General features: G+C 41.4%; 1 pseudogene; it reads right to left on the bottom strand.

Annotated features, from left to right (window-relative positions):
* Positions 1 to 4930: 4930 nt before the first annotated feature.
* On the bottom strand, positions 4931 to 6097 carry LOC142427693 (nuclear speckle splicing regulatory protein 1 pseudogene; annotated as a pseudogene).
* Positions 6098 to 8789: the final 2692 nt, after the last annotated feature.

Below are 8789 nucleotides of genomic sequence, written 5' to 3'. Positions count from 1 at the left end.
AGTGGCCATCTAGCAGGTAAGCAACAAGCCCACATGGAAGAAGCACGCTAGCTTGTGGGATCATGAGGTGTCAATGGGCATAGGTATCAGAAATTCTAAAAAAGCAATCAAATTGCCATGAAGGAATTTAGACAAAGTGGACATCCAAAACCCACCCATCAGACAATTGGACAGTTCCTCACAGAAGGGCCACATGGGAGGGATGATCTATCCAGGGTGCAGTATAGCACTGAAGAAATACGTAACTATCCTCTAGTTCTTTAATATTCCCTCCTGCTGCTATGATGGTCTCGGGTTTGCCCCATTAATCATATGAAATTTGTGAGTGTTCATTTGTATAATTAAGATGTTTCAAGGTAAGAAATCCAAGATAAATAAGCCCTTCAGAAATAGTAATGAGAGTAATGATTCCCTGAGAGTGTGGGAAGAGAGTAGGGCACGGGATGGTAAGGGTACTCTGATAGCAAGGGGGAGCTGCATAACCCCACTCAAGGGAACAAATAACAAAGTTATAGCTGAACGGATACATTGGATGGTGAAAGACAGGACAAAACAATAATAATGTATAATATAATAATAAGGGTTCCTGGGTGGTAGAGTGCGGGAGGAAGGAGATAAATGGAAGCTGATATCAAAGAGTTCCGGAAGAAAAAAATGTTTTGAAAATAATGGTGGCAGAAATTGTACAATTATGCTTGATCTAATTGAATGATAGATTGTTATAATATCCATAAGATGTCCCAATAAAATGATTTAAAAATATGAAGAAATTCTTGGGATCACTAGCTATTAGAGAGATGCATATAAAGTAATGACATATAACCTAATCTCAGCATTAACAGCAAAGTTTAAGCACACCGGAAACAACAAATGCTGATGAGTGCATGGAAAAAGTGGAATCCTCTTATATTGTGGTGGGAATGTAAAATTGTGCAAGTACTGTGGGAAATGGTATGATGTTTCCTTCAGAAGTTGGAAATAGAAATACCCTATGACCCAGAAATCCTTCTACTTATTATATTTCCCAGAGAAAGAATGCATGTCCATTTCAAAGCAGCACTATTCACAACAGAAAAATGATGCAAAAAGCCTAAATGCCCAACAAGGGAAGAGTAGATCTTCAAACGATGGTACATAGACATAATAAAATACAATGTAATGCTATAAAACAATGATGGATCTATGAACCACCTCATAACAGTGAATGAAATCAGGCAGTCATCACAAGGAAATAATTGTATGAGACCGCTATTGTAAAAAGGTTTTTACACTAAAAGACATGTCTTTGATGTTTACCAGGAGTTGGTTAGACCAGTGGTTCTCAACCTTCTTAATGCCACGACTCTTTAATATAGTCCCTCATGTTGTGGTGACCCCACCCAACCATAGAATGATTTTCTTTGCCACTTCATAACTGTAAGTTTGCTACTGTTATGAATTGTTATGTAAATCTCTGATATACAGGATGAATTTTCATTGTTACAAATTGAACATAATTAAACACATCTCCGTGTCCTCCCACAGGGTGACCTCTTTGAATGTTGCATGCTAAACCTCGTGGAGCCCAGCATATAATTCTTGCCCTCCGCTCCATTACATTACACACAGGAATGTTTGAGTTTCATCTGTTTTAGCAGCTTGTACTATTACCTTAACAAGCAAGCAAACACACACACACACACACACACACACACACTTTTGGCATGTCCAACACTTATTTAAAAGAAAACACTTTTCATGCCTAGCTACTAGAATGAATACTAATATTCATCAACTCAAGAGTTAATAGAGAGCCAGAACACAGCACTAAAGCATTGTGGCCTCTGCTCTATAACTTTCCCACCTTCCGTTCCCATTCTCAACTCCATCTCACTGTATAAATCACTTGGTTCCTGCTAAAAACCTTTTTTTGTCTTCATAAACCCAGCACCATGTCTAATAAAAGTTACATGGTTCTTTTCCTTGAGAGGAAATGCGTTTTGAAGTGCAGAAATAAAGGGATATAACCTGAAATGGAATTTCACATATCCAGTGAAAGTGAAGGGCACTTTGTAATACTGAGGATCCAGCGTATCTAAAGGTAGCCTGAGGTGAAGTGAAATTACTTTCTATGGTGTTTCTATCTATGTGTCTTTGTAACTCCCACAAATTGATTGGCTGAGAACACGCGAAAAGGGTGTGTTAAAATCTAATAGAGGTGATTGGTTAGTCTTGTCCTTCTCCCTGTTGAAAAAGAGTCATTCATTATAGTGGCAGAAAGAGGAAATCTCATGAACACTGAGAAAGAAGAACCACCAGCAGACTGCTTATGAGATCCTGCTTCAAAGTGGCTGAAGTCGCAGAGCCATGAAAGAGAACAGAGAAGCTGCTCCAAGATCAAATGATTACCTGGTGGGTTTCCTGGCCCATGGAATACGGTAGAAGCTAAGAGAGAGGCTGAGGATCAGAGAGAGACCTGTCTGTGAAAAGTACTGTGGACATCCTGATCGCTGATGAAAAATGGGTGCATAAGCAAATATGGTGAAGAAAGCTGATGGTGCCCGTCTATCAAAAGATATAGCATCTGAGGTCTTAAAGGCTTGAAGATAAACAAGCGGCCATCTAGCTGAGAAGCATGAAAGCCCACATGGAAGAAGCACCAGCCTTTCTGACCATGAGATGTCAAAGGGACCAGTTATCAGACATCAAAGACTTTAAAAATCATATCAGTGGGTGCCCACCTTCCTGATATGATCAATGAAGACAAACATGTGCATAAGCAAATATGGTGAAGAAAGTTGATGGTTTCCGGCTATCAAAAGATATTAGCATTTGGCATATTGGAAGCTCAAAGATAAACAAGTGGCCATCTAGTTCAGAAGCAACAAAGCCCACATAGAAGAAACACACCAGCCTGTGTGACCACGAGCTGTCAAAGGGATGAGGTATCAAGCATCAAGGAACAAAAAATCCTATCATTGAAAATGTGGGTGAGTGCAGAGTGGAGACTCAAAGCCCATTGGTAGCCAACTTGACAGTCCCTTACTGAAGGGTTGGGGTGAGGAGATGAGCCAGTCAGGGTACAGGGTAGCAATGATGAAACATATAACTTTCCTCTAGTTCTTAAATACTTCTTCCCCCCACTATCATGATCCCAATTCTACCTTACAAATCTGGCTAGACCAGAGGATGTACATTGGTACAGATAGCAACTAGAAACACAGGGAATCCAGGACAGATGACTCCTTTAGGACCAGTGGTGAGAGTGACAATGCCTTTGGGGTGGATGCAAAGTGGGGTAGAAAAGGGAACCTAATTACAAGAATCTATGTATAGCCTCCCCCCTGGGTGATAGACAGCAGAGAAGAGGGCAGGGGGAGACGTCAGACAGTGTAACATATGACAAAAGAATAATAATTTATGAATTATGAAGGGTTCATGAGGTAGGGGGCAGTGGAGAGGGAGAGGAAAATGAGCAGCTGATATTAAGGGCTCAAGTAGAAGGCAAACGTTTTGAGAATAATGATGGCAACAAACGTACATATGCGCTTGACACAATGGATGGATGTATGGTGATAAGAATTGTACGAGCCCCTAATAAAATGATTTTTTTTAAAGAACTGCATCCTTAACATTTTGCAGTCTGCTAATTTCCATAATAAACTCCAAAATCATGATTATGTCTTTGACCCCTCTGTGGCCTTTATTACAAATAATCAACCCCAGCAGAGGAATAGAGAGTCCTGGGAGGGGCGGTTGATACCCAAATGAAGGGAGAGAATTTGGAAATTGAAAGCATGATCTCAGAGGAATGACTCTTGGGCAGTTGTAGAGTTGGAGACTCCTATCTTTTGGGGGCCAGATGAGGTCAAACGTGGCTCACATGTTGTTTCCTCAAGGGTAGAGGAGCTGTCATTTAAAGTAGAACTCTCTTCAACTATCTGTCTCCAAGATCATGTTCTATACAGCTTCAGGCTACACCAGTCTAGGAATGAAAGCAGAGTTCATTCATAAACCTTATTTGTATTTTGTTCTTTTCATGGCAAAATGCTAGTATCCTTTCCCAACCCTCAGAAACTTACATCTGGGAGCCCCTGAAAAGAATTTCACAGGAATTCTCAAATAATCTTTGCTTTCTTTTTTATTGCATAAACTCACACATTTTGATTTGAAATTCAATGCCTATAAAGCAAAGTCAGATTCTGAAACCAAATCAACATCACCTGAGCCTGCAAAGCCAATTCTTCAAACACTGTTAAGTTGCTTGCATGAAACCAAGAATCTGGTGTACTGGTCAGTACCTATTACATATGTTCAATCATATATTCAACGTCAAAGAACGGACTTTTGATTCAAACCTACATCAAAAGTGAATTTTGAGATTTAAAAATATCTTCCAAGCCCCTGTTGACATCCTCCTTTGTGCTTCCACACAGCAAGTTTCACGAGACACACCTGTCTGTGCTTCCCAGAGCTATGTGAGCACCCTCCAGTTCTCCTGGTTCTCAGTAAGTGTTCACATTGCCCAGGCCATTTGCCTGACAAAGACCTGTCTTCAGCTGACCTTGCTCGCAGTAGCTCCATTGTTACACTTTGTAACTTTGCTCACAGCTTCCGGTGGTCTCTCCTGTGCCTTGTTCATCTCTTGCTTTTCCTCTGCGAGTCTGTTTTCCTCCCACGAACGTTTCAGCAGTAGCGGGTTGGGTGGGTTCCTTTCTTTGTCTGTTTCCATTTTGTTGGATTTGTCCTGGTCTCAAATTTGGGCTTCTTTCCTTTCCATCTCAAATCCTTTTGAAGACGGCACATGTCTTGTTTCTCTCCATAGCTGTAATCGTTGTGCTCACTCACATCTTACCTTCCTTCCTTCCTTCCTTCCTTCCTTCCTTCCTTCTTTCCATATGCCCTTCCTTTGCTTGGCTTGCCCTTTGCTCTGTCAGTCAAGATGATCTAGTTATCTATAGCTCTTTTCTTCAGGTGGGATATATTTTTCCACATCTTTCTCCCTTTTTCATCTCTGTCATTCTTCTCTTTTTAGTAACGGTCTTTTCCCTTCAGTGTATCTTCTTATTCATGCCCCTTTGGCAGGACTCCATGCCCGGCCTCTCTGTGTCCATGGAATGCCCTTTCTTTTTTCTAATGAGAGTTAGTGTGCTAGTTCTCCTGGTCTCTGCACTGTCTTTTTGCATGCTGATCTCCCCTGCTTTCATATTCTCTTTCATTGGAATCTCTTGGGTGGCCTTTGTCACTGTGTCCTCTTCCTTCACTAGGTGACTGTGAGTGAGTTTGATTCATGTGATGCTTGGGGGCATTCTCAGGATTGTCCGCCCTGTCCCTTTCTGCAGTTTGCTTTGCTGTTTTCTTCAATTTCATAACCCTCACAGCACCTAGCATCGAAATCTCTATCTCTATCTGCACTTTCCTCTGCCTTTAAGCCAGTTTCTCTTGTGATAGTTCATTCTCTGAATTTACTTCATCAGAGTAACCTTTGGTTTCTCTCCTTGAGCTCCGCAGTGGCTTCATGAAAACTTCATGTAGAGACTTCCTCTTTACCAACTGTTTGATGTAATAGGTACCTATAGAATTCACTGGGATCCGTCTGCTTGTTGACATCTATGCCTGCTTCAAGCGCAATGGCCCTCCTTTCTCTTTCTTCTACTCCAGCTCTCTCGTGCAGTTTGATTTTCCTCAGAAGCAAATGTTACAACGACTGCTCTATCATCAAATTCTCCCTTTTCCATTTCTCATTCACTTTGAATTTTCTTTTCCTTTCTTGTCTCCTGCTCCACTTTCTTGATTCCAGCTGCTTTTACTAAGTTATGAATGTACTTGGGGTTTCAATATTTTCCTAAGAGCAACTTGGGAGCATTTTCTTCCCTTTCCCCCTGCATGTCATCATAAATATTGTCATATTCATACACGATAGCGTCTTATACAAAAGCCTTTTGATTTCCAGTAGGGTCTGCTCCATCGCTTGCTTCTTAGCAAGGCCTTCATTCACAGCGGCCTCCTCCTCCTCCTCAGAATCATTCCCAAACACTGATGCGTTTTGAAAATCAGGATATTAGTGCTGTGTTTTCTTTGGCAAAATAAGTCCATGCTGCCTGCCCAGAATCACCATGTTGCTCCAATCTCTGCTGAATGTGACTGAGCATCAACTAGTCCTTTCATGTTCCTATGCTGTAATCCCCTCATTGCTGATTCCATTGTGAAGCATGTTCCTCTAGAGCCTCAGCACTAGAGTCGTGCCCACACTGAGGAGATGCTATTGCTGTTTCCCTGTGGGATGTGCTATTGGAATAATAGGATGCTCTCTAAACTGAAAGGGTTGTCCCATATAGACAGATGAAGACATTTCCCCGCTCTGTGGTTCTGGTTTTTCAATGTAACGTTATTATTTAATGTTAATATTTGGAAGCCTTTTCTGCAAGAATGGTACCTTGTGAGATGCTAAACTGCTCAAGAATATAGCCCTCCTCCTCACAGATGTCAGTCTCAATTCTTGGACTTGAATCAGCATGGCTCAGTTGGGCTGGGTCAGGATGAGGAAGTACTGTCTGGGAGAGGCACCAAGTTGTAATATTTAACTCACTCAGTCAATGCAGGAATATGCTGTCTCCTCTCCTTTTATTCAAACCTTTATTCAAATGGTCTCCTGACAGCATTCCTTCCAGTTCATGTACAAAGACATCTAAATCACATTTTAAGGTTAAGCTTGGATTTCCTCTAGATATACAAAGAAATAATGTTAAGAAATAGAATGTGATACATTTATTGTCCTCCAAAAATATGTAATATTTTTGTAAATATGACTCTGTTTGTAAGTAAGGGCTGAGTTAGCCATAGCTGTCTAGAGAAACAAATCCAGTGACATAGATGTATAAGGCAGAGCATTATATCAAGAAATAATTATATATCAAGAAGGCATCTCAGCTCAGTCCAACGCAAATCCAGCACTGGTCCACAAGTCCTTCTTCAGACTCATGAAGTTGCAGAGCAGTGACATAAATGAGTGAATCGGAAAAACAGAAGGATCACAGGCAGGTGGGTGCAGAGTCACAAGGATCCAAGGTAGATGGAAGCATAGCAGGGTGCTGAGAGCTGTCAGGTAGACCCGTTTGGGTCACCCCTGTAGACAGACACAGAGTTCCAGTGAGGAGAACTGCAACATGGCAGAGAGAGAGAGAGAGCATCTCTGTTCATCTTGATGTTACACAAAAGACTTATGACATCAAGGAGATGACAGCAGGCTGTGACTTCATTGACAGGTCTCACTCTACCCACTGGCCAGGAGTCTTGAGTTGACATAATCCCTAACGACAACAGGGGATTTCTTTTTTATGTCCTGGAGTAGAGCCATGAGCCCTAAATTGAATCACCTCTAACTTATGAAAAAGACCAGAATAGATACAGAGATACACACAGTGCAAAGACAATGACATACCACAGAAGCAGCTGTATCGACACAGCCAGGAATTTCAAAGATTGGTGGCAAATTATCACCTAGGTCTATTCCCTGCTTTTGGACTTTTGTGCTCTTGAAATGTGAAAAAATACATTTCTGTTCTTTAAAACGACTATTGCGGTTTTCGTGTTATGCAGCACTAGCAAACTGTGACAGAGGGTATTTGTGTGAGTCTGGGTGGACTAGAGAAACAAATTCATAGACACTCATATGTGTTTAAGAAATAGCTTTATATACAAGAGCAATTACATATTGAGAAAACATTCCAGCCCAGTCCAGAGCAAGTCCATAGGACTGAGATTAATTAGCTCATATGCCCATGCCAGTCTATAAATTCCTCTTCAGACTCACACAACACATGCAATGATGCCGGGTGCAGGAAGACCACAGGTCAGTGGGTGGAAAGTCCTGTGGATTCAGTGGCAGTGGAAGCATCTTAGAGCTGCCATGGGTCTCCACGTGGCTCCTCCCACTTCAAGGATCTAGCTGCCATCAGCATAGCTCCATGTGGCTTGTCACCAAGAATATCTCTCTGGTAGTGAGCAGGGAGAGTATGTATCCCCCTCCTGTCAGTTAATTATCTCCTTAGTGCCTCAAGATGAGGTCAAGCTGTGACCTGATTGACAGTCTAGACTCCACCCCTTCACAAGTTGACACCAGATTATGTAACTTCCACAGTATTATTATTATTGCTAACATTTATATGCACTGAATAAATGCCAATTACTCCACTATATATTTGTCAAGCATATGCTGATTTAATAATTATAGTCTATGCGTAAGATGATATACTCTTTTTCTCAATAATAAAGGAAGCCAGAGTGCCTGGATCTGAGCTCCAAACCGAAGTTCACAACTTCTGTGCTCCATAGAGAGCTACAAGGTATTGGCCTTCAAGTCAGCATGTCCTGCTTAAAGACTTGGCACACACACTTATTTAGGTGTAGTTAGGCAGAATGCATAGAATTTAGTTAACCCTTTCGAGCTTATGCTGTTGAAGTCGGATGGCAGAACAACACCTCATAAGGCTAAGATAAGGAGGGATTTTACAAAGAGAAGCTGGGGGAGTGAGGGAGGACAGGCCATGTGGGGTCAGCAGGGACCAATGTCCACTCACTTTCTTTCGCAGAATCTTAACAACCTTTAGGTTTTACGTGTCTGTCTCTTGAGCTTTGACCGCAGCAACAACCAACCACTCAAAATGAACAATATATCTCTCTTGCTCATGTTACATGAGAATTGTAACCTGTCTTTTCATTTGGAGACTGATAGTAAAGGATTCGCTATTTAAGTATTTAACTATCATAATAGTGGAGGCCCTGGGTATGTAAATGCTTAACATATTCAG

Source organism: Tenrec ecaudatus, chromosome 15, assembly GCF_050624435.1.
Source record: "Tenrec ecaudatus isolate mTenEca1 chromosome 15, mTenEca1.hap1, whole genome shotgun sequence".
NCBI classification, from domain to species: Eukaryota; Metazoa; Chordata; class Mammalia; order Afrosoricida; family Tenrecidae; genus Tenrec; species Tenrec ecaudatus.
Note: the sequence above shows the minus strand (reverse complement) of the source record. Positions and strands in the feature narration are given on the sequence as shown.